The sequence below is a fragment of the Bos taurus genome, chromosome 11 (genome assembly GCF_002263795.3).
Source record: "Bos taurus isolate L1 Dominette 01449 registration number 42190680 breed Hereford chromosome 11, ARS-UCD2.0, whole genome shotgun sequence".
Lineage (NCBI taxonomy): Eukaryota > Metazoa > Chordata > Mammalia > Artiodactyla > Bovidae > Bos > Bos taurus.
Genome location: NC_037338.1, coordinates 6,852,129 through 6,878,985, shown reverse-complemented (window position 1 = coordinate 6,878,985; position 26,857 = coordinate 6,852,129). Strand labels below are relative to the sequence as shown.

The window sequence follows — 26,857 nt, the reverse complement described above, 5'->3', positions numbered from 1 at the left end:
GACTAGCTTTTACCCTGAGAGTCCTTGAAAGGTTGGCCAAGTCAGAAAATCCCTCAGCGACATTCATGTTCTGTTGTATGCCAGGCAAAATGGGAGTGCCAGAGACAAAAATAATTTTAAAAATTCAAAATAGAGACTTCCCTGGTTGTCCAGTGGTGAAGACTGCACTTCCAACATAAGGAGCACAGGTTCAATCCCTGGTCGGGGAACCAGGGACCCCACATGCCACTCAGTGTGGCCAAAAATAAATAAAATATGATTTAAAAATTCGAAGTAAATCAAGTGAAATATAAAATGAGAACCTGCTCTTCAAGACGCTCACAATTTAGGCATCAGCCATATGTACAGGAAGATCCCCTGGAGAAGGAAATGGCAGCCCACTCCAGTATTCTTGCCTGGAGAATTCCATGGACAGAGGAGCCTGGTGTGCTACAGTCCAGGGGGTCGCACAGAGTCAGACACGACTGAGTGACTAACACTTTCACTTCACTTTCACATGTGATCACAAGACACATCCCACATACCCACACTGGATAGAAGCTCAGCCTCTGTGTTTCAGTTCCCCCTTTGGATAAAATTGGAACCATGATAAGAGTATTTGTCCTTAAAGGACTATTGTGGGGATTAAATGAGCTACCACATGTGAAGGGCTTAGAACACCATCTCGCAAATGGTCACTCTGAGTTAACACTGTTATCAGTCATCTCATGTGGCACCCCACTCCAGTACTCTTGCCTGGAAAATCCCATAGACTGAGGAGCCTGGTGGGCTGCAGTCCATGGGGTCACTAAGAGTCGGACACGGCTGAGCGACTTCACTTTCACTTTTTACTTGCATGCACTGGAGCAGGAAATGGCAACCCACTCCAGTGTTCTTGCCTGGAGAATCCCAGGGACGGGGGAGCCTGGTGGGCTGCCGTCTATGGGGTCGCACAGAGTCGGACACGACTGAAGCGACTTAGCAGCAGCAGCATGTTCTGATAATAGATATAAGTTCTGGTAAAATTATTTTGAGGTATCCATTTATTTCTTTACTCATTCACTGCTGAGTGAATTAGTAAAGTCAATATACAGTCAATTGGTATATCTACCACATGACTGTATATTGAAGATCTACCACATGCCTTGAAAGGAAAGCTATGACCAATCTAGACAGCATATTAAAAAGCAGAGATATCACTTTGCTGACAAACGTTTGTATAGTCAAAGCTATGATTTTTTCAGTGGTCATGTATGGATGTGAGAGTTGGACCATAAAGAAGTCTGAGCGCCAAAGAATTTTGAACTGTGAATTTTGAACTTTTGAACTGTGGTGCTGGAAAAGACTCTTGAGAGTCCCCTGGACTGCAAGGAGATCAAACTAGTCAATCATGAAGGAAATCAACCCTGAATATTCACTGGAAGGAGAGTTGGACTATAAAGAAAGCTGAGCGCAAAAGAATTGATGCTTTTGAACTGTGGTGTTGGGGAAGACTCTTGAGAGTCCTTTGGACTGCAAGGAGATCCAACCAGTCCATTCTAAAGGAGATCAGCCCTGGGTGTTCTTTGGAAGGACTGGTTTTGAAGCTGAAACTCCAATACTTTGGCCACCTCATGTGAAGAGCTGACTCATTTGAAAAGATCCTGATTCTGGGAAAGACTGAGGGCAGGAGGAGAAGGGGACAACAGAGGATGAGATGGTTGGATGGCATCACTGACTCAATGGACATGAGTTTGAGCAAACTCCAGAGGACAGTGGGGGACAGGGGAGCCTGGCATGCTGCAGTTCATCACGTCACAAAAAGTCAGACACAATTGAACAACAACTGCGTGCCTATGTCTATACTTGGTCCTGGGAACAAGACTAGAAATACTGACCCAGGGGCTCAAGGAGCTCACCAGCCAGCAGGGAGAGTGGGCATGTCCACTGAGTCACACCATGATGCGGACAGCTGCCCCAGGCGTGAGGTGAGCCTCATGGGGGGAGAGCACAGGGGAGATTCATCACATTCCTGACCGTAAGTCAGAGTTGAGGTGCAAAGCAGCAAAGCTTAGAGAGGCGGAAAGAGCCCAGAACACGCAGATCCTTGCTGAGGAGTGGGGACTGGAATCTGTAGGTGGCAAAACAACCATTGAAAGGCTTTAAGCCACAGAGTAGTGTACGATCAGATTTTTTTTTAATGGAAATTTTGGCACCTACGTGGAATATAAATGGGAAATGAGTGAGGAGGCAGGGAGAGCAGGCAGCCAAGGAGGGGCCATCCAGGTTGAGCAGGGATGCAGTCATGAGCAGCCAACAGAGACAGACGAACAAAGTGAGACTCACTGGGAGGTAAGCCAGAGAAGCAGTGACTGAGTGGGTCTGGGACCCACTGGCCCTGAGTCACTCGTGTGGTGCCAGCAAGGGGCAGGGCAGGGTGAGGAGGGTGGGTTCCAGTACCCACAGAGCCGAGGAGATGCCCACAGGGGTGTCACTCGCTGCACCACCAGCCTGGGTCTCCTGGAACCACATGACAGACCCTGCGACCATGAGAGTTAGGTGAAAGTTAAGTGAAATCCACAGGGGATCTGGGACGACCTGGAGTTGAGACAGCTCAGACCTGTACTGGGAACACCATCACAAGATCACAGCTGGAGCTAAAGCGGGGGTGACCCTGGGAAAGTGGGTGGGCAGTGATTCTTTCTAGGGTCACAGACCCCTTCAGAAGTCAGATAAAACCACGGAGCTGTCCCAAAGAAAAACACACCGACAAAAACAAAATATTCTGTATACAGTGAGAGATAGTCCAGAACTACCTTAAACACGGTGGGAAGCTTCCGCTGTTGATGAGAGAAGGCGGGTGAGGCCCTGGGGTGAACCAGCCTGGTCACTGTGGAGAAGGTCGTTTCCTGTAGGAGGCGGGCCCACTTCTTAGGAGGGAGCTGGCATCTTCAGGGGCCGCAGCTGCCTGGGGAAGGAAGAGCACACACGTGAGCGTGAACTCGAATGGAGACGGTAAGTCATCCACCACTGCACAGGTCTCAAGGTGTCCAAAATAACAAAACAAGCTTGCAAAGGTGAGTCACGCATTTAAAGAGCACGTCCTTTGAGAAAACATTCAGGAAATCAAGTCGGGGTGAGGAGTACAGAGGTTGACAACCCCTCGTTTGTTTTAACTGAACACACACCTGGCACTTTGCTGTACACTGGGGCGCAGGAATGAGTCAAACCACCTCAAGGAGCCCATACCTTAAGGCACCTTGAGAATCACGCTCCGAGAAACTCCCCAGCTGCTAGGAGAAACTTCCAGGCCCTGTTTAAAAACAGGCTTCCTCTACGAATCGTCACTTGTCCTTTCCACTCTTCTTTAACACCTGCATTCCAAATTACATAATTTTCTACTGAGGTTGTGCTGTTCAGTTGCTCAGTCATGTCCAACGCTTTTTGACCCCATGGTCTGCAGCATGCCAGGCTCTTCTGTCCTCCACTATCTCTTGGAGTTTGCTCAAATTCATGTCCACTGAGTCAGTGATGCTATCTAACCATCTCATCCTCTGTTGCCCCCCTTCTCCTCCTGCCCTCAGTCTTTCCCAGCGAATTGGCTCTTTGCATCAGGTAGTCAAAATATGGGAACTTCAGCTTCAGCATCATCAGTCCTTCCAATGAATATTCAGGGTTGATTTCCTATAGGACTGACTAGTTTGATCCCCTTCTGTCTGGGTAGCCCTGCACTGCATGGCTTATAGTGTCATTGAGTTATGTAAGCCCCTTCATCACGACAAGGCTGTGATCCGTGATGGGTTACATAATTTGAGAAAACTTCAGAAAGCTGAGATGGGACTGCCCTTCTGAGACATCCTGCAGCCAGTTCATCATCCACTCCCGAGTCTGCAGTTTACTTTTAGTATTCTGGAGTCTGATATTTTATTTTTTCTCAGGTCTGTATCATTTCCCTGGGCCTCTGAGAAGCTGGGAAAGCCTCAGCATAAGGGCTTTCAATGCCCAGTGGGTAAAACAGCCTAACTCAATGCCAAACCTTCCACATAGACTAAATGTGCTAAATGCCACCCTTGTTGTTCACTTTGGATTTACTGTGAGAAAGCACAGGGCATCGCATCAAGGCGTCAGAGCTCATCACTGTGAAGCATAAGGCACCAGATCAAAGACACGCATCCAGGATCTACCCATCCCCAAGCCCCTCCCGTTGACGGGCTCAGAATGACCATAGCTGATGGGAGCCCTGTGGACGATCTCAGGGAGAAACTAACAGAGTGGGGAAAGGGGAGGACGGATGAGCAGAATGGATTTATTTGGGAAGCCCAGGAAATCTTCTGCAAAGAAGTGGACACCACACCCCGCTAACCACTTCACTTTCTCTCTTCCTCTTTGCCCCAGAAACTTCTTAAAAGGATTTTCATATCCACTCTGAATGGCCTGCCCTCTGCTCCCTAGTCTCACGGACCTTGTGAAATGTGTCACATAGGCTACCACAGGCTCTTGGTCACTCCACGTGAAGGGACCACCCCTCCAAGTCCCCATCTTACTAGACGGCTCTACAGCACATGGCCCCCACCCACCCCTGCTCTGGGCCATCTCCCTGGAATGAGGGCCCAGCCCTTCTCCTCCGTCAGCTCCGGGCCATCTCTGCTCCTGGCTCATCTGTGAGCCCTGAATCCTTCTGCCTCCTGCTGCCTCTACAGTGCTTCCCATGACTGTCATTCAATCCGTTCCTTCCTAGTCGGCCAGCTTCTCCTATGACTTCTGATCAGCTCCGAGTGGATTCTCTGATCAACAGCCTCTCCCACGGGCTCCTGCGCACCCCCTTCCTCCACAATTATGAGTGCCAAGTTACACAGGCTCTCCTTGACACCCCGCACTGGCTGCCTCAGGGATGCAGAGCCCTGGCCACGCTGGGCGGCTCCCCCAGTCACTGGAACTCCCTGCCCAGCCAAGGAAGAAGGGTCCAGGGCAGATCCCCTGAGTCTCCTGCAGTCCTCGGAGGACGGCCCCCCCTTACACATCCTGCATGTGCTAAGAGTTCAATAACACGTGTAGAAGTCAGGGTGGAAGGAAGGAGAGAGAGAGGGAGGGAGGCCAGAAGGAACCCACCCACCACCTTTGCACTAGACCGAAAAGGGACCAACACCCACCTGGAATGAAGCAGGGGAAGCACGCACTGCCCACGAGTCAGAGGACAGGCAGAGGGGAGCCATCCCCGGGGGCTGGAGATGCCTGAGACTTGCCCGGGAGAAGGTGCACCAGTGCTTAAGGCGGGGGACAAAGGCTCACAGCTGGAGGGGGCAGGAGGTCCGAGGGACTGGGGAGCAGGAGCTGGACTGCAGCACTTCAATGCCACGAGGAATTCTGGGTCAGCATCACCCCCCTTATCCAGAGGAAACTCAGCAAAGATTTAAAAAATGGTGTTTTGAAATCGATTTGTAATAAAATTCAATATATCCTTTTATTTGTTATTTGTTGCTTTTTCCTTGCTGCTTTTAATATATCGACACATATATGTGGAACCTAGAAAAACATACAGATGAGCTTATTTGCAAACCAGAAATACAGACGTAGACACAGAGAACAAATGTATGGATCCCAAGGGAAGAAATGGGGTGGGAGGAACTGGGAGACTGGGGCTGACATGTGCACACTATGGATACCATGCGTAAAACAGATGACTAATGAGAACCTGCTGTACAGCACAGGGAACTCTTCTCAATGCTCTGTGGGGACCTAAATGGGAAGGAAATCCAGAAAGACTCCATATAGCTGACTCACTTTGCTGTACAGCAGAAACTAACAACATTGTAAAGCAACAAAACACCGATAAAGAAAAATAAATAAAAATTATCCTTTTAGAAAATATCTACAGTCACTGATTTATTCCACCACGTTATTTCTCTGGTGAATTTTCCACATAAAATAAGATGATTAACTCCCCCAGTAAATGAACAAGCGCCCCCCGCCCCTTGCCTTTATTACGTATGAAATTTCCCAGACTTGCTGACATTGTCTCCATCGCAGCTTCCAGCTGATGTGCAGAGCCGTGGCAGTGCATTGAGGTACCCAGGGTACTGTCTGACCCAGGGCACTGTCTGACCTGGGCAGTCATGGAGGGGTGGGGTGACCAGAAGCCTCGGCCAGTCACCCCACCTCCACCGGTCTGGTCTGCTGACTAGGTGCACCAGGAGTGAAAACATGGCATAGCTTTCTATGACACTCCGTGAAACAGCGAGCCATTGTCAACTCCCCAAGTAGAGCTGCCATTGCTTCTTGAGGATAACATCTGGAAACCAGCACATCACAGCATAACTAGGTGGTCCACGGAACATACATACACAGCTACAGGTTTATTAAAGATAAGGTGAAAATGAAAATCTGAGGCATAAAGCAATTTCCTACTAGATCCAGAAAGACAAACTTCAACGTGAGCTAAATTAAGAACAGAGACTAAGTATCAGAATTTACAATGAACATACTGGCCCCATGGAAAGCCCTACTTCGGGGAATGGCGGACTTCATCCATAGCGCCTTCCTATCACGGTAAGAAACTGCACACTCGGTGCAGACAAAGGAAAAGAGACATGGTGTCATAGGAACCGAAGGGGTTTCCTCAAGGCCCAGGGTCCCAGCGCAGCGGGGGGACAGTTGCTCCCACCTTGTGGCCATAAAGAATCTATTACTATTAAGGCCTTCTAATTCTTGAGGCATTTCCTTCTTGTATCTGAGGAATTCCCCCTCATTGTGAATCTTGTCTTCCAGGACAGAAGCCAGGCATGCAGGGGCTGAGGTGGCATACCACGGACACACACACGGCAGACACACACACGTCAGGCACACACACACGGCAGGCACACACACGGCAGGCACACACACACGGCAGGCGCACACACACAGCAGGCACACACGTGGTAGGCACACGCACACGGCAGACACACGCACACGGCAGACACACACGGCAGGCGCACACACGGCAGGCGCACACATGGCAGGCACACGCACACGGCAGGCACACGCACACGGCAGACGCACGCAGACGGCAGACGCACACACGGCAGGCACGCACACACGGCAGGCACACACACGGCAGACACACACAGAAGATGCAGGAAGACACACATGTGTCTGGGCTGCACCGTCCACACAGGGCCTACAGGGGGCCTTGCTACGTGGGGTTCAGGGGGTCTCTATCCACAGTAAGCTCCAAGCCTGACTCCCCGGCCTGCCCCCAGCTCCATCCCATACTGTGGGGGCCCTTAGCGTGCCCACAGGCAGGCATCCCCACCCTCCCCTCTCCCACCCTGCATATAGCCCTGGCCACTCTGCAGACCAGGGAGGCCCTCAGGCAGTGGAGTCCACAGAGGACTATCGGGAAAGAGGCCTGCGTCCACCCTGGAATCTGAGGGCAGGCTATCTGGGCAGGGAATTCCAGGGCTCCTGGGTTCTGTACCATCCTCTAAGCTCTAAGACTCCTGGCCATGCAGAAGCCTGTGGCCAGCTGATAAGCAGGGCAGAAGCCCCCAAAGTATGGGGTCTGGGGGACTTCCCTGGTGGTTCAGTGGTTAAGGGGCTTCCCAAGTGGTTCAGCGGTAAAGAATATGCCAGCTAATGCAGAAGATGCTGGAGACACAGGTTTAATCCCTAGATGGGAAGATCTCCTGGAGAAGGAAATGGCAACCCACTCCAGTATTCTTGCCTGGAGAATCCCGTGGACAGAGCGGCCTGGACTACAGTCTGGACTACTGGGCTACAGTCCTTGGAATCACAAAGAGTCAGACATGCCCAAGCACACACACCAATGGTTAAGACTCTGTGCTCCCACTGTGTGTGTGTGTGGCGGGGCGGGGGCGTGGAGGGTGGGCACAGGTTCAATTCCTGGTCGGGGAAACTAAGATTCCACATGCCACACAACCAAAACCAAAAGCAAACAAACAAAAAATACAGGGCCTGGGTGGGATCTATCCTATCCGAGTTTAAGGGAAGTTTCTGCAGAAACCCAAGGAGGCATATTGTAGCCCTAAGGAGCCCCTCCCTCTTCCAGAGACCTGAAGTAGCAGAGCCCTGCCTCTCAATACAGAAGGGAAGTGAAGTGAAAGTCACTCAGTTGTGTCCGACTCTTTGTGACCCCATGGACTATTGAGTCCATGACATTCCCCAGGCCAGAATACTGGAGTGGGTTGTCATTCCTTTCTCTAGGGGATCTTCCCAACCTAGGGATCGAACCCAGATATCCCACATTGCACACGGATTCTTTACCAGCTGAGCCATAAAAAGGAAATCCTAATGGTAGTTTCCATATTTCCACTTCACGCCAACTCACTCTCCACACTGAGCATCTCCCTGTAAACTCTGTGTCTCCCTGTACAGACACAGACGGAATCATTTAATATGACTTCTCATCCCAAACATTAACAGACACAGCCTACATGTATGCCTGACATAATGGAGAAATATTCAGAGAATGACGCTCTAACTAATTCACCTATAACAAAAAGAGGCGGTGTATGAGTCCCCAGGGAAAGCAAAGACTATAAGACTTATGAAATGTCACCACCCACATGCTCTATGGAAAATTAGTGGAAACATACATGGGGAATGGATTATGGTATTAAAATGAAGCCCATAATGAGGACCTTCACCTCTGACAAGCATTCAGCCAGCTATTAAACAGTCATTATTAAAACTAAAAATGTTAGTTTTGAAGACAAGGCAGTAAAAGAACTTATAAAGCCAGAGAACTACATGATGGTGGAAAATACTTTAGAATTCTGTGTTTACACCGGTCTTTGTTTCTTAAAAGCAAAGTCCCAGAAATAAGCTGCAAATGGCCAGGGAGCTCAGTGTCTATCTTCCTGTAGCAATGATTCTCCATGAGGATTTTCTGGGGGGAGTTTTTATATTAATATAAAATGAATTCCATTTATTATTTTATATTAATATAAAATGTTATGTTATATATACATTAACAAAATATATTAATATAAAATAATAAATTAAATGTAATTTAAATATATATTTAAACATACTATAAACTTTTATATTAATATGTATCAATAACTTATATTAACATACACATTTATATTAATATAAAATTAATTACAAATTATTTTATATTAGTAATTTTTCTATTAGAGGATACAGGACTATGTCATGAAGCAGAAAGAAAAGTCCCCAAGAGATAAAACACAAGACAAAAAATCGTCCCTTAAGGTGACATCATGGCGTGCTCAGCCGAGCATCCACTCTTGATTTTCCAAGAGGAATGTTTTGGAGGTAAAATCTGAGAGGCACTGTCCTGGGTGAGCACCACAGTCCCCTCTCCTCAGCCCCCCTGACACACCCACAAGGCTGGACACCAACCCCAAGGACAGAGAAGACCCCAGACGGGCTCTGCACCAGGAAGGAGAACATGGACGTGTCCTCCTGGGGTCCCCACAGCGTGCTCCCGGGTGACATGACTGCCCCATTCTGCAGAGATGAATGACACGTCCTAAACCTCGACCACATGACCTGCATGGCCGTCACCGATCCTCCCCCGAGGAAGAGCTTTCCATGACTCTGACCAAAAAAAACTATCCCACCAGAGGTGGTAGGAATATACATCCTCCCCCAAAACCCCAAAGTCCAAAAACCCCTGAGATATTGGCAATCTTTCTATCAGCAGACAGATCTGAAACTGTAGCTCACAGAACTGACTTAGTTACCCAAACAAACGGGGAAAGGAAAGTTTGGGGGTTTTATCATAAGGATATCGCAAATAGGACATGAAGATAAAGTAAAAATAGCCACAGAGGTTTCCGGTGTTGCTAGGAATCCTAAGCTATTCAGCTCTTACACAGCACCATATTGGTGGTGTCACATGGGTTTTCAGGGAAGAGGTGAAAATGAGGCACGGAGGGAAGTGATTACTGTCACAAGCAGGCTACAGACAGGAACGCCCTTGACCGCCAGGCTGGAGTTTGGCAAGGTCTCCACTCTGCCTTCCTCGGGTTCCTGGACAAGAGAAACCAGATTGAGTGATGGAAGTGACCCTGGTCTCCATCCCTGGTGCCTTTTTAATCTGTTGACTGGGGAATTCTGCAGAAACTAATGCCTGTGGCCTGCAGATTGTTATGTAAGTGAATACTGAAAGGTCTCCAGTCAATAACATCTGGGTAACAAAAGGCATTTTGCTATGCCTCTGGTCAATAATGTGTTAAGCACACTGCCTTGCCTCTTCCAGCATCTTACCCTCTGGCACAGCCCCAACCCAGACACTTGCCAAAGGCTCTGAGATGGACAGCGGCCACACAAGACTTGCAGAGTCGACAGGGAGAGAGAAGATGCCTGGAGCACTGGCTCCTGCTCAGGTGAGAACAGTTCCGCTTCCCAGAATGGGGTCCACAGATGAGTCTCAGAGCACCAGACAGTCTCTGCAAGAATCCTTCCGTGTTTTCACTCGTGGGGTTTTTTTCTTACTGAAGTAAAACATGCACACAGCGAAATACACAACAAATCTTTAGTCTACAATCCCATAAACCAGGACAACTGCAGACACCAGAAACACCCCCATCAGGATACAGACATTTCCATTTCCATCTCCTCTGAAGTTCCTGTGAGCCTCTGAGCAGGCACCTCCTGGTAATGCACGTGGCCCCACCAAGCTGATTTCTATCATCTCCTCTCCAACCTTCTGACAGTTAGTGCGTGTGCACCCCCGATGGCCAGCTCACACCTGCTGCTATTCTCGTTGTTTAGTCACTAGGTCGTGTCCAACTCTTCTGCAACCCCATGTAGAGCACCCCGACAGGCTCCTCTGTCCATGGGATTCTCCAGGCAAGAACACCAGAGTGGGGTGCCCAGTCCTTCTCCAGAGGATCTTCCTGACCCAGGGATCAAACCCTGGTCTCCTGCACTGGCATGCAGGTTCTTTACCACTGAGTCACCTGGGAAGCTCCGGCTACCGTCGATGCCTTGCTGTTTCAGGGCACATACCTGCTTTCATTACTTACTACCAACCGATGCAGCAAAAGCAGTGGTTCTCAATGGGGCCAGCATGCCCCTCAAGGGAGCATTTTGGAAACTGTGGGGAAGGGGACTCTCTGGGTGGTCATTTAGTGGCAGAGACCATGGATACCACTCGTCTGGAATAGCACCCTCCCACCCAACAGTGAAGACCTGGCCCTCATCCTGCTTGAATTCCAGGCTCCCACAGACCTTCACGCTGACAGAAGCATCATTTACCACTTTGGGAGCCTGGCACCCCTACTCCATCCTCCACTGGGATAAAATATATTTTGCTGGCACAGTTTCATAGATCCTGAATTTTCCTGGGATGCAATCACTGTGGAAATGGAGGGAAGACTGGCCTCCCATCACCACTCAGACCCTGATCACCAGTCAGTCTTCACCTAGGGGTGTGTGGACCATGTGTCTGCTCCAGGCTACATGGGCAGGCGTCCTGTATCCCTGCATTCAGTCTGCATAAAACACCACTGACTTCGTCAGACCAGTCGGCCCCTACCCAAGCATCTACACACCAAAATACATCATTTTAACCCAAATTAATTTACTTATTCCTTACACAGGCTACTATATTATTTGGAAATTATGTTGTAGCTAAGTTTTATTATATCAACTCAGAATTGTAAAGGGGGGGTTAAAATATTTTCATGAAAAGGGAGTATTCATTTAGACCATGAAATTTTTGCACCTTGTTTTATGTCCCTGGACATATTCCAGTGTCTCTTGATTTATAGTCTATGGGAACTTGAATAGAATTTGTATGCTGCTGTTGTGCAAAAACTGTATAAATCTTAATTATGTTGAATTGGTTCATAGTGCCTTGCAAGCCTACTTTTCCTTCTAATTTTCTATTCATTCTATTAATTTTTGAGAATTTGATATTGAAACTCCAACTAAAAATATTAATTTATCTACTTAAAAAAATTGTAATTTATAGTGCAACTATATGTAGTTTTGTTGTATATTTTCCAAGTGTCCTGTAACTGTGTTATCATACTTCCATAATTTAAAAAATAAAAAAAGAAATAAAAAGGGGGAGGATATTTGGTTTTGAGTGAGGTGAGAAGCACCGGTCTAAAGTGATAGCATCTGACTCAATTTGACTCTTGGTCAGGAGCAACTGGCTGTATTTTCAGGGGTCCATGAGTTCCCTAGGGGCCCAGATGGTAAAGAATCCGCCTGCAATGCAGGAGACCTGGGTCTGATCCCTGGGTTGGGAAGATCCCTTGGACTAGGGCATGGCAACGCATTCTAGTATTCTCGCCTGGAGAATCCCATGGACAGAAGAGCCTGGTGGGCTACAGTCCATGGGGTTGCAAAGAGCCAGACATCACTGACTGACACTTCCACTTCCTGAGTTCTCTGGTTTGGGAAGCCAGCTGTGCAGAGCCTGGAATGCCAAGCTGCTCCTCCATCAACAGCACCCTGAGTCCCCCTGAAACCCAGCTACCAAACTGCACTTTAGTGGGGGTCATTTGAGAGATGGCCCAAAATCAGGAATCAGGTACATGTACTTGTACTCTGTACCTCTTAAATGGGGACTCTCAGGAGCGAGTGCCTGCTTCTCTCTACCAGGAATGCTTTTGCATCTCCTGAGTGCTTCTTTCTGATCTTGAAGACACGGGAGGCTGTGCTATGCCAGGTGCCTACAGGAAAACGTGTTGGTGTTGTCGGCCTCAGCTACTCGTTAGAACCAGCCTGGGGACTCTAGGAACGCCAGTGCCCCAGGCACACCCCGAGATGCTTGTTAGTTTGCGCTGAGGTCCCATCCAGCAGTGCTGAGAGTGCCCTGGGCAGGCCTGAGAAGCCGGCAGGACGGAGCACTGTGCTTTCTTTTGTTCCTGCAGCCCCACTGGGGTCACCCAATAAGGTACACACTGAAGGAGAGTGAAAGTGTTAGTCACTCAGTCATGCCCAACTCTTTGCGACCCCATGGACTGTAGGCCACCATGTTCCTCTGTCCATGGGATTTCCCAGGTGAGAATACTGGAGTGGGTTCCCATTCCTTTCTCCAGGGGATCTTCCCAACTCAGGGACTGAACCCAGATCTCCTGCATTGCAGGCCAATTCTTTACCATCTGGGCTACCAGGGAAGCCCCTAAAGTACACACTAGTACCTATAAAATAAACAACAATGACCTACTGTATTCCACAGCAAACTTTACTCAATATCCTGCGATAAACCATAATGGGTGCAGGGCAGGGGGGAAGATTCAAGAGGGACAGGACATATAAATATTTACGGCTGATTCACGCTGTTGTATCGCAGAAGACAACACAACACTGTAAAGCAATTATCCTCCAATTAAAAATAAATTAAAAAAATAATGGGAAAGAATCTGCAAACTGAATTTTGCAGGTTTTTGAATAACTGAATCACTTTGCTGTATACCTGAATTACTGTGAATCAACTATACTTCAATTTTTAAAAGTACATAGTTCATCAAGCTTTACCTTATACACTTCTAGATTTCACTTTGTCTCCACTTAAAATTTTTTTTTGATGTGTATCATCTTTATTACAACATTTATTACAACATTGCTTCTGTTTTATGTTTGGTTTTTTGGCCCTGTGGCATGTGGGATGTTAGCTCTCCTGACCAGGGAATGAACCCACACCTCCTGCCTTGGAAGGTGACGTCTTAACCATGGGACCACCAGCGACGTCCTTGTCTCCACTGTTGTTTTGCTTTCTCCCTATTTTTAATTCATGGTGCTGAACTCCAAAGTATGCTGGTGACCCACAGCCCTGGGGAAGCCAGCCCCATCCCACACTCGGTGAGATCACTCTGCAAGTTCCCGCGTGCCACAGCCAGGAGGCTGCACCAGCACTGCCTGGGGCCCCAGCACCTAATGGGGTTCAAGGGGGGGCAAAGCTGCTCACAGTGCAGATCCTGTCAGCCCACCCGACACCCTGGAAGACAGGAAAACACAGGCAACTGCCGGCCGACAGCAGCCGACGGGGAGCAACAGGAGGCGGAGTCCCTGACAACTCCTGTCCTTCACAGCGGTGTGTTCACATTGAGTTTGTCCGTGTTGATGGCATACGAATCCCCCTGCGCTTCCCTAACCCCATGCTATGGGAGCTCCACTGCAGTTGTCCAGCTTTGCCACGTGGATCAGTGAGACGCTCTCCACGGCCTCTCTGCCTGCTTCCAGATGGACACACCTGCCACGGATGCAGCCCCGTCACAGGCTCTCCATCTGGCCCTGTCCAGGAGCACGGCTGAGCCAGAGTGTATCGAGTGATGCCCAGGACAACCACACTTTGTCCACTGGGACAAATCTCCAAGAATCCCATTAGGCAGAGAGACCTCCAATGTCCTCTACTTCACCAAGCAGACTCCTGTCCAATCAAGGACAGCGATGAGCACCCATCTTGTTCACTACTCTATCCTCAGTACTTAGCATAGAAGTACCCAGCACACAGTAGACACTCGGTAAACATTTGTTAAGTAAACTGTTGTTTAGTCGTTCAGTCACGTCTGACTCTTTGTGAACCCATGGACTGTAGCCTGCCAGGCTCCCTGTCCATGGAACTCTCGAGGCAGAATACTGGAGTGGGTTGCCATTCCCTTCTCCAGAGGATCTTCCCAACCCAGAGATCGAATTCAGGTCTCCTGCATCGTGGGGAGATTCTGTACCATCTGAGCACCAGGGGGTATGACTACAAAATACTAAATGGAGTACTGAATAGGATATAAAATAGGTAAGAAAGAACCCACCTGCCAATGCAGGAGACACAAGAGACGGGGGTTTGATCCCTGGGTCGGGAAGGGAATGACAACCCACTCCAGTATTCTTGCTTGGAGAATCCCATGGACAGAGGAGCCCGACCGGCTACAGCCCATGGGGTCGCAGAAAGTCAGACATGACTGAGCGCCTTAGCACATACCATGTGGAGTCCAGAGGTCTCTGTCTCCTTCTGGGTGCCAGCCCTCCACCAAGGTAATCACCCCATCTAAGCTTCTGTTTCCTCCGCTGTAACAGGAGGGTGATAATCGCGTGTCTCTCGGGAGACTGCTGGGAGGATAAAAGAGCATTAAGTATAAACGGTCTTATAAACTGTAAAGTGCGGTGCATGCCTGTTATGAATGAGTGTCACCCTAGTGTCTGTAGCTACACCACTCAGTGTCAACCTTCATCTGGAGGAGCCACAACTTACCCTTCCCCACGGTGGTTAGGGCATTCATAACTATCTCCTCCAGGAGACAACCCTTTCCAGCCCAAAGCCCTAGGAGGGCCGCTCCCAAACCAGTTCAACTTGGCAGGACTAAAACGCCTGCAAGCAACTTACAGACACACCCTAGAATAAACCTCCAGAAAGACTGCCAAGTTCCCCAAAGACAGATTTGAACAGCTTTTACTCCTGGTTCACACAGGAATAAAAACAACCACCCTCCCCGCAAAAAGAACAACAACAAAACACAGATTAAACCGCCATCACCTTCTTAGAAGACAAACTGACAACGAAGAGTAGGAGGAAAGGACGCTCGCTTTCTGCGCGCTGTGCAGGGAAAGGGGACGCCCCGCGCGAAGGTGCCAAAGAGACAGTCGTCCCCCTCCCGCCCCCCGCCCCCACCCCCGCCCCCGACCTCGCCCCCGCCCTCCTACCTGGCGCCGGGTGGTCGCGTGCGGGGAGGCCGGGCGGGCGGAGGCGCCCTGGGAGCCGGCACATCACATCCCCTCGGTCGGGACCCGGACCCGCGCTCCCTGCCGGCTCCGCCTCGCGCCCGGGAAAGTACGGGCGCGGCTCCGCTGGGGCGGGGACGGCTCCCACTCCGCCCCACCGCGGAACTGGGAGACCGCCGGCCCCTTCCGGCGCCACTCTCCCGCTGGCATCCCCGCGCAGGACCCTGGACGGCGGCCGCGCGCCCCTCGGGACAGAGAGGGGATGACTCACTGTGACCTAGGCCCCGTGGATGTCCCCCACCCCCACGGCGGGGCCCCTGGGCACGATTTCCGGTGGAGCTCTCGACCCCAGGTACGCTCACACTCCTGTCCCCAAGCCGGACCTTCAGCAAGCCTCAGGCACTTTGTTGATCTTCTCTGAACCGCCGTTTCCTCTTCTGCGAAAAGGGATCTTAACAGCACCGACCTCGTGGAGCAGTTGTGGGGTTTCAAGGCGCTAATGCCGTAAACCTGGGGCCAGGCGCAGAGTTGATGCTCCACAAATCACCTGCTGCTTTTACTGTTACTCTTATGGGCCCGGACAAGAGAACAGCAGTGCATGTGGTCCAATCTTGGTATCAGACTTCCTGGCCAGACCTCGTGGGCTTTTAAGCTTAAAACTCACTTAAGTTCGTTTTGAACTCAGAGGAATGCAATGAATGGGTCACACCTACACCTCCCTGGGGAGGGTGGGCGGAGGGAGGAGGCTGAGGTCCCAGTGCACCCCCTTGGTTCCAAGGAACCCTTCCCTTTCCAGTCTGTGCCTCCAGCGAGTGACTGGCCCCCAGCTTGTTTTGAGGACTTCATAGGCCAACCTCCCAGGAGACACGGAGTCAACGATGATTGTTTCCTTCCTAATAGAACACACCACCCCTTCCTGTATCCCTTCCCGCCTGGGCAGACGCTGGTGTCCCTCACCCATCTCTTGATATCTACATCAGAAACTCAGGAACTGAGACAACTTCAGCTGCCCCAGATAATTCTGAGATGGAAGAAAGCATAAATCGTCCAGCAGCCACAGCTCTTCTGCTCTAATGCCTGTCTTGAGGCCACAAATGATGATATTTTTCTTTTTTTTTTCTTTTTCTTTTATCTGGTTCCAGAGTTCATATGGGAAATAGATGGGGAAACAGTGGAAACAGTGTCAGACTTTATTTTCGGGGGCTCCAAAATCACTGCAGATGGTGATTGCAGCCATGAAATTAAAAGATGCTTACTCCTTGGAAGGAAAGTTATGACCAACCTAGATAGCATATTCAAAAGCAGGGACATTACTTTGCCAACAAAGGTCCATCTAGTCAAGGCTATGGTTTTTCCTGTGGTCATGTATGGATGTGAGAGTTGGACTGTGAAGAACGCTCAGCACCGAAGAATTGATGCTTTTGAACTGTGGTGTTGGAGAAGACTCTTGAGAGTCCCTTGGACTGCAAGGAGATCCAACCAGTCCATTCTGAAGGAGATCAGCCCTGGGATTTCTTTGGAAGGAATGATGCTAAAGCTGAAACTCCAGTACTTTGGCCACCTCATGCGAAGAGTTGACTCATTGGAAAAGACTCTGATGCTGGGAGGGACTGGGGGCAGGAGGAGAAGGGGACGACAGAGGATGAGATGGCTGGATGGCATCACTGACTCGATGGACGTGAGTCTGAGTGAACTCTGGGAGTTGGTGATGGACAGGGAGGCCTGGCGTGCTGCGATTCATGGGGTCGCAAAGAGTCGGACATGACTGAGTGACTGAACTGAACTGAACTGAGAGTTCATATGGATCCTCTTTCTCGGAGGAACAGGCTTCAATTTGGGGCTGCTGATAAAGCATTATGAGAACTCGTCACATGTCCCATCTCGTAGTGAATTTCTATTTAGGTGATGGTTCTCAAAACCCAACCTGCATGTTAGAATCACCAAGAGGATCTGGACTGCTGATGCTCAGATAAGCGTCATCAGAATCTCTGCAGCTGACACCCAAATATCAGAATTTTGAAAGCTCCCGTGCATGTGCGCTAAATTGCTTCAGTCATGTCCAACCCTTTGCAACCCCATGGACTGTAGCCCACCAGGCTCCTCTGTCCATGGAATTTTCCAGGCAATAATACTGGAGTGGGTTGCCATGTCCTCCTCCAAGGGATCTTCCTGACCCAGGGATCAAACCCTTGTCTCTTAGGTCTCCTGCACTGGCTGGCAATTTCTTTACCAGTAGTGCCACTGCAGTCCCTTGGACTGCAAGGAGATCCAACCAGTCAATCCTAAAGGAAATCAACCCTGAATATTCACTGGAAGGACTGATGCTGAAGCTCCCAACAATTTGGCCACATGATGTAAAGAGCTGACTCAGTGGAAAAGACCCTAATGCTGGGAAAGACTGAAGGCAGGAAGAGATGGGGACGACAGAGGGTGAGATGGTTGGATGGCATCACCAACTCAATGGACATGAGTTTGAGAAAACTCAAAGCCTGGGGTGCTGCAGTCCATGGGGTTGCAAAGAGTCAGAACTACTTAGAGACTGAACAACACGTGTCACCGTAGACCCAGGTGATTGCAACACGTGTGCAGGATTGCAAACAAGTGTGTGTCCAGACCTACAGTGCTGCCGATTCTCTGCATCTTCCACTTGAAACTGCTTCATCGCATGTGTCCAAGTGGCAGTTAATGAAACTGACATGGGGGGACCAGCTCAACACTGCAGAACTAGCCCAGAAGTGATACAACTGTCTTACTGTTTATGCAATGGAAGTTTTTAAAGTCATTTACAAGTAGAAAGTAAAATTGATTTGTGCGATCATATAGAAATAATAATTACATTTTCATTTTTCTTTATGTTCTGATGCCTCGGACAAACCCATACCCCAGCTGTTCTGCTAGATGCCTGGGCCCCTAGACCCAAGGAGGACCCTCAAACAGCCCCCCATTGTGGGGATGAGACCTGAAGGCCTGCCCTTCTCACCTGTGACCACTGTTTTGCTGGGATCCTGAAATCATCATCTCCCTCACTCAGCTGTGCTGAATGCCTTCCCTGGCTCGTCCTCCCTCTGTTTCCTAGGTAACAGGTGTGTCCACCTGCCCTGGTCCACCCTGGGTTGGAGGCTTCAGAAGGTGGAGGCTGTCACATAAGTCACTGTCCGCTCTGGTCTCAGCATCACACAGATACTGTAGATGCAGGGTATACTTTAAGTCAGAGACCTTTCATGAAAATGACGACACATGTAGTTTGACAAAAGTGTGTGAGCAACAGAAACAACAGAACACTTCTGGAGTGTGTGTCCCTCACTCCCCTCCCATCTCTGAGACTCTCACTTGGGAGACTCGACTGCCTGCTACCCCCCAGACCACCTTCCTTAACAGAGACTGTGTGTGTTAGTCACTCAGTCGTGTCCGACTCTTTGCGACCCCATGGACTATAGCCTGGCAGGCTTCTCTGTCCATGGAATTCTCCAGGCAAGAATACTGGAATGGATTGCCATTCCCTTCTCCAGAGGTACTTTCTAACCCAGGGATCGAACCCTAGTCTCCTGCATCGCAGGCAGATTCTTTACCATTTGAGCTACAGGGAAGTCTAAGAAAGACTGTATTCCCTGAGAATTTTCAGTCTCTCTCCTACCTGGCAAGCTCCTCAGATCATGTGACCCTCTTCAGGAGGACCATCTTACAATGCATGAAAGAAACAGCACCTGGTTGACTGGTACAGCATGCTCTCATGGTCTGAAACACAAGACGCTGCCCATGACCAATGAGGCATGACACTTTGAAGACTGCCCATTGTGAACATTCAGGCCAGACATGACAGCTCTAAAGAGGGAGCGTTTATGTGCTTGTTTCCTTGACTCCCCAAAGCTAAAATGCTGGTGAACTCTGAGCCTCTCATTTATATCATAAACCATCGAGTTCAGAAGGATGTACATTCATGTAAAGAGCACAAGGTATTTTTCCCACCCAGAGGAGCAGCGTTCAGCAGGAGGCAAGAAGAAAAGCAGAGAAGAGATGCCTGGTGTTTGCTGACCCTGGACAGTCACTGAGAGGAGACTCAGCACCCCATTCTCCCCTGCCACCAAACAAAAGAGAGACCCTGGCCTCCTCCCGAGAGAGGAGGCTTGAGGGGACTCTGGAAGAGACCAGAATCCCTGGGCTCCCCAAGGTGTAGCCCTGGACACCACCCATGTCATAGCAAAGACTTGGGTCCGGCATGGCCCAGGCCAAGGGGCAGCTGGACAACAGAAATGCTGGGCCTGGGCCAGGCTGCCTCGCTAGGTCCAGTGTTCAGAGTCCCAGACCCTCCAAGGGGACATCAGCGGGGCTGAGATGAGCTGGCACAGGTTGGGACCAGCAGAGCAAGCTCAATCTCCACTGGGGGATGTAAGTCCAGAGAATGACCTTCAGGCAGAACCCTTATCCGGACCCCAGGACAAGCCGAAAGCTTTCCCTACCTCCACCTCCATCACGTCCGAAGAATCCCAGTTACCATCCAGAGGAAAACAAGCTGCTTGAAGAGGGAAGAGTTCTGAACAGATTCTCTTAGGTTATGCAAAGAGACTGAGCCGTAACCCAGTGCAGACTAAACAACTCTGTATTGCCAAGATTTTTTTTTTTTTTTTTTTGCTGGCATCAGATGGAAATGAGGCTTCACACGCTAAGCTGACTTCAGTCGTGGAAAAGTTTTTCAAAAATTACATGTTCGCACAAGGGGCCTCTGTGACTCTGGCTACGCCTGGTTCTTTTTGTTGTTGTTATTTATGGAACTGCCGGTAAGTGTTCACAGAACCACAGTGTTCCCTGAGAAGGGTTTAAAAACCACTGTCCTAGATGGACTTCCTTCTACGGTCTAGTTTTTCTGCTCCGTTCACACATTTTCCATCCACTGGCCTCCAAATAATGACTTTTTAAATCTACGTCTCTTTCTACGTCCTGTCACCGCAGCTTCGTAGCTTTAACGAGCTGGAGGCTTCCTTTCTCCACATAAGTAGTTTACGCGTAAAGTTTACACGTAAGTGTAAAAGTTTCTTCTTCAGAAGGACACAGCTCTTCTGATGAAGGCCGTGGGATGGGCAAGCATTCGGGCCCACAATATTAGCAAGGACCCTAAGGAGAAGCACAAGGAACTTCCTTCCAACTGCTACCACCCCAGCAGGGACAGGCATTCCCACTCACATAGCGGCAGCAGCCGTGGTGTCAGTAAGCACAGCGCCGATGAGCTGCCACCCACTGTTCTGAGGAGTCCTGTGGGCCTGAGCAGTGCTGGCATCTCCTCCAGTTCTGACTCTTCAGGGAAAAGCTGCGTATCAATGATGTATCTCAGCACCATCACTCCACAATGAGCGCAAATTCCACAAGTTCAGGTGGACGATGGACATCTCAGCGCCCTCGTGAAACTGGACAAGAAGCCAGTGGAGACCAATGGCTCTGATGTCAATCACGAGCACAGGTCAAACAGCCAGCATATGGACCTTCATCATGTTGGACTCACTGTTAAGTGCCCAAGGAATGAACGTGTATTCATTTCTTTAGGTCAATTTTTCCTTTACTTTTTTAATTTAAAAATTGTTAGCATGAAAAACTTCCTCCTGACATGGAAATTTCTGTGATCATCTTTCTACTCAAGTTCCTCTGATTGTTAAGAATTTTACCAATCAGACAGCTACACGTGAACTAGAAGAGGAGAGCCGGGGAGAAAGTATAAAATATCAGAAAACTTCCATGGAAAATAAACTACTTCTTAACCTCCTTTGTGTGCTTCCCAGGTGGCACAGTGGTAAAAGAATCGACTGCCAATACAGGAGATGCAAGAGACACAGGTTCAATCCCTGGGCTGGGAAGATCCCCTGCAGGAGGAAATGGACATTCACTCCAGTATTCTTGCCTGGAAAATCCCATGGATAGAGGAGCCTGCTGGGCTTTAGTCCACGGGGTTGCAAAGAGTCAGACACGACAGCACGCACACACATGCACATAACCTCCTTTATGAAGAAGAAAAGACACACACGGCAGGCAGCGCTGCCAACTCTTGGTTCTAATTGCAGCTTTCATCTTGTTCAATGAAGGTAAATGGCCACGGAGACTTCTAGTGTCTGGTTTTTGCCATGTTAGCGCAGAAAGAACACAGCAAGTTCCAATGGCCGACTGCCTTAGTAACTTCCAAGAATTGTTAGCAACCTAGCAGAACTGGACTGGCGGGCCTTCTCTTTTATACCAGGCTGTCTTTGACTTGGTGACTGCTTCAACACATAACACAAAACCACGTATGACCACGTCATCTATCACCATCCAAAAGGCAGCCGTTACCAACTTCCCTGCGTCATCAAAAAGAAAAGGGCTGAGCGAACCTTTTGTGCTTAGTCATACACAAAATACGTAACAAGAGTACCGCTTTCCTTAAACACAGTTCTCAGTCTAATGTTCTTTCCTTGTAACCCTACACGGTCCCGGCATCACTGGTTTTCTACAAGATTCTGGAACTGGTCACCTTCCCTTTTTTCCCCAAGCACCCAAGCACCTTCCAAAATCCAGATGTTGCAATCTCTCAACCCTTTGATCCTTTTGGAATATAACTGCCAAATTAATTTCTTTAAGTGGTTTCCTTCAACATGATCACTGTAATACATTAAAGGGATTTTCCAGGGGCTCAGTGGTAAAGAATCCACCTATCAACACAGGAGATGCAAATTCAATCCTTGGCTTGGGAAGAGCCCCTGAAGGAGGGCATGGCAACCTACTCCAGTATTCTTGCCTGGAGAATCCCATGGACAGAGGAGCCTGGCGGGCTACAGTCCACGGGGTCCCAAAGAGTCGGACACGACTGAGTGACTAAACAAATATATTAAAGGTGGATGAAAATTCTCTACTCCTCCTTTAATTTAGAGGCAAAGTCAGATTTCCCTTCCCTTGAATCTGGCATCCCCTTAAATCAGTGACTTACCCAACCAATTCTAACCAATAAAATGAGGTAGAATAGGATTTCTGGGACTTCTGAGACAAGATCATCAGAAACCTTTCAGCTTCTTCCTGAGTCTCTTGGAGGACTCTCTTGGTGCCCAAAGCTACCTAGTAAGAAGTATTACTCTCCAGAGACTGCCGCACTATTAGAAACCTTAAACTCCATAAAGACCACATAGATATACCCCAGTCCACAGCCCCGGCTGACAGCCAGGACCTACCCCAGCCATGGGAGAGCCATCTTAGATGTTAAGCCAGTCAACTCTAGTCAGCTACTATCTTACTACATACCCGGGAGGGGCACCAAAGGAAAACCTCCCAGCTGAGTCCCCTCAACCCACAGAAGCATGAGTGATAATAATACACTGTTTTTTTAAGTCACTGAGTTTGTAGCACAATAACAGACCAGAAGCAATGGCCACACTCAGGAATGTGCCACGATTCTCCGTGGCCCGTCCTGAACCATGGCAAGTCAGCCCAGCCTGCGACATCTCCCAGGATTAAAACGACACTGATCTCTTTTCTCCATCGTCACCTCTGAACACTGCCTAGTCACAGAGTTCCTTAATATCTATCTCACCAGCAAATAAAGGAAAAATGAGAGGTATGAGATGGTCAAATAGGTTTAGCTTTAAATACACTATTCAGAGTAAGAGAAGTGGCTTATAATCTTGTACTTTTCAGCAAATGCTAACTGCAAGAATGATTTAGTTTCTAGTGTTTTTATTCCATGATTTTCCAAGAAATAGTACAACCCGTGAGAAGTAAGCCTCTGTCAGCGAAGATACTTAGAAGAGTAATGCGAGGCCATGACTTCTGACATCAGAAGCAGAAGAAAATCTGGGCAGACTCAAGAATGCCTAGTTGTTTAATCGTTTCCCTAATTTCCAAAGGCATGGACTGCAGCCTACCAGGCTCCTCCGTCCATGGGATTTTCCAGGCAAGAGTACTGGAGTGGGGTGCCATTGCCTTCTCTGAAAGGTTATATTAACACTCACCTATTCCTTTCTCTTGTCTTTTCTCAAAACAATATGGCAAAAACTTGGAAGCTGGTGAACTGCTGTCCAACAGTCACCCCTGTTCACTTTGCCCCCAGGGAGAATGGAGCTGGGTCCAAGTGTTGGGAGATGAGGCCATAGGACCACAGAGGCCTTCTTTGCCTCTTGCATTCTTATTAGTAAGTCTCTAACTTAAGAGCTTTGATGGACGATGCTGAGCCATCCCAACTCTGGGATGGCTAGACCTACTGATGGGCTCAGCCTGTGGTCAAGAATACAGCTGGTACTGACCTCGGAGAAAGCCAATGCCACGGGGCCCTGAGTCATCCCAAGAGTGACCATAGTAGAAGCTTATGATCTTAATTCCTCAATAACTGCATAAAATATTCAGACTTGGGACCAGTTTTGGGCAGGAGACACAGAAGATTCCCTGAGTATGACTTCTGTATGGGCACCAAAGATACCTTCTTGTATTCCTCTAGATCTGTGCTACCCAATACATGTAGCCTCTAGAAGCATGAAGCTATTTTAAACATTAGTAACTGACATGAGTTTGAGCAAACTCCAGCAGCAGCCTGGCATGCTGCAGCCCATGGAGTCACAAAGAGTAGGACATGACTGAATAACTTGAACAAAAACATAATTACTTTACATTCATAAATATAATGCTTTGTCCATAACTATTTCATATCTATATTTTTCGTTTCTCTGGTAAATATAATATCTTCAGGGATTAGAACCACGTATTTGGAGGGAGGATGGGGAATCTCTCTGCTCTCTGTCCCAAAACACTCATATCAACCATATCACTACCCTGGATGTCAGAATTAGTCAACGTGTAGGCTAAGGAAAGTCTACCCTGGTGGCTTAGATGGTAAAGAATCTGCCTACAATCCAGGCCCATTGACTCATTCTTGGCTGGCAGCAGAATTCTGCTACAGTTTCTGCAAGTTCACAGATATGACAGTCAGCCATGAGCATGCCTCAAATTCCTTAAACATCTCAAAAAATGTTCTCTCAATTTTGGTTGGAAATGCTTTGAGAATATTTATATAAACATAGACCAGAAATAATGAATATTAGCCAGGATCAAGACTTTTGGGGAAACAAGTAGATTGTGAATGATCTCAAGTGAAAAACAGCCTGGTGATTGCCAGGTTCTAACAAGAAAAGCTCCCCAGGTTGTGAAGGTAGGAAGGAAAGTGAAGGGGGAGAGAGAAGGGGCGGCCTATGAATCCACTGTCTCCAGTCTTGCTGAGCCCAAGAATACTGAAGAAAGACTTATTAGCCATCACGGTCATTTGAACACAAGCATCAGGAGGAAGATGTTTAGAGGAAATTGTATGAATGTTGATAAAAGATTGTTAAAGAGTAAAAGATATTCTACATTAGTAGTTTTCAAGGGGCTTCCCTGGTGGCTCAGATGGTAAAGAATCCACCTGCAATGCAAGAGACCAGGGTTCGATCCCTGGGTTGAGAAGATCCCCTGCAGGAGGAAATGGGAACCCTCACCTACTCCAGTATTTTTGCCTGCAGAATCCCCATGGACAGATGAGCCTGGTGGGCTACAGTGAAGCACACAGTGGTTCTCAAAGGTCCCTGAGACCCACCCAGGAGGTCTACAAAGTCAAAGCTACTATGATACTAATTCAAAGATAGCCTGTTCTTTTTCTGCACATGTCTTCTCACAAGAAGCTTTTGTTATTGTTGTTCAGTCACCCAGTCATGTCCAACTCTTTGGGACCACATGGACTGCAGCACTATAGGCTTCCCTGTCCTTCACTATCTCCTGGAGTTTGCTCAAATTCATGTCCATTGAGTCGGCGATGCTATCTAACCATCTCATCCTCTGCCGCGCCCCCTCCCCTTCTCTTCCTGCCCTCAATCTTTCCCAGCATCAGGGTTTATTCCCAGTGAGTTAGCTCTTCACATCCAATGGCCAAAGTTTCAGAGCTTCAGCTTCAGAACAGTCCTTCCAATGAATACTCAGGGTTGAATATCACAAGAAACCACATGACCTATAATATCTCAAAGATTAGGTGCAGATACAAGAATTTGTCTTCTGCTGAGCCAAATATTAGTGAGATTTCCACAACAATGGAAACAGTATAAAACAATGCCAGAAAAAAATTCTATTTTTAAACTTTGTTTTAAAAATCTAATAATTTTTATAAAGGAGATGTGACTTATGGTAACAGGTAATGAAGTTACTATTTTCAATGATTAATAAAAATTCATTTTAATATTTAGTTTCATTTCTAGATCAATATCAATAGTGAATCCACATAAACAGATCTTTTTAAGTTTAAAGTTTGCAATAATTTTTAAAAGTGAAAGGAGGTCTTTAAATCACAAGTTTGAGAACTTCTGTTCTGCAAAAAGCTTGGGGAGGGCTTCTCTGAAGGTCAGTGGTAAAGAATCCACCCACCAGTGCAGGAGACATGGGTTCAATCACTAGTCCAGGAAGATCCCACATACTGTGCAGCAACTAAGCCTGTGTGCCACAAGTGCTAAGCTTGTGTTCTAGAACCCAGGAGCCTCAACCAGAGAAGCCACCACCACGAGAAGCCTGCACAGCACAACTACAGAAAAGCCTGTATAGCAATGAAGACCCAACACAGCCAAAAATTCATTTTAAAAAAGCTTGGGTGGCTCTATGGAGACTACCATGAAGTTCAAGGAAGCATCTTCCCAGAAGCAAGGATCAAGGGAAGATCAAGGGGTGAGAAGGGAGAACCACCCCAACAATGGCTGCTTCACCTGTTACCCAGACTTTGAAATGGAACTAAACAGCAGCCCCTCTGAGCCTCCCTAAGAAACCGTGCCCTCATTCACCAGTGTGATCTGAACTGCTCTCTTGGGTTACACAAATCCCAGCCTGAGTTTCTCAAAGGGTGTGCAAGACAGTCAGTGGCATTTATAGCTTACCTCACCACTGGGTCCCTAACTGTTCATTTGACCCAAATCTCAGTTCAGTTCACGTCGCTCAGTCATGTCCGACTCTTTGCAACCCCATGAATTCCAGCACGCCAGGCCTCCCTGTCCATCACCAACTCCCGGAGTTCACTCAAACTCACGTCCATCGAGCCCGTGATGCCATCCAGCCATCTCATCCTCTGTCGTCCCCTTTTCCTCCTGCCCCCAATCCCTCCCAGCATCAGAGTCTTTTCCAATGAGTCAACTCTTCACATGAGGATCTGACCCAAACTTAGTAACTGATTATACAGGAAGGACACACAAACATCAGGACATACACATATCTGACAATGAGTTAGATGCTTTCGTAGAACATCCATTCAGAG

The 26,857-nt window shown here is 48.3% G+C and overlaps 1 protein-coding gene across 11 annotated transcripts in view; it reads right to left on the bottom strand.

The window, feature by feature from the left end:
- Positions 1–26,857, bottom strand: part of IL1R1 (interleukin 1 receptor type 1) — a 133,442-nt gene that overhangs the window by 36,264 nt on the left and 70,321 nt on the right. For 2 of the 11 annotated variants that reach the window (XM_059891221.1, XM_024998607.2), the window contains exon 2: positions 2,775–2,926. The gene's annotated coding sequence lies outside the window, so the exon portion shown is untranslated. Of the gene's footprint in view, positions 1–2,774; positions 2,927–3,207; positions 4,537–5,108; positions 7,226–9,870; positions 9,955–10,222; positions 10,419–14,860; positions 14,989–15,579; positions 15,701–20,054; positions 20,169–26,857 lie in introns of those variants that run through there. The other 9 variants (XM_024998606.2, XM_005212441.5, XM_024998600.2 and 6 more) reach the window with 9 other exon arrangements.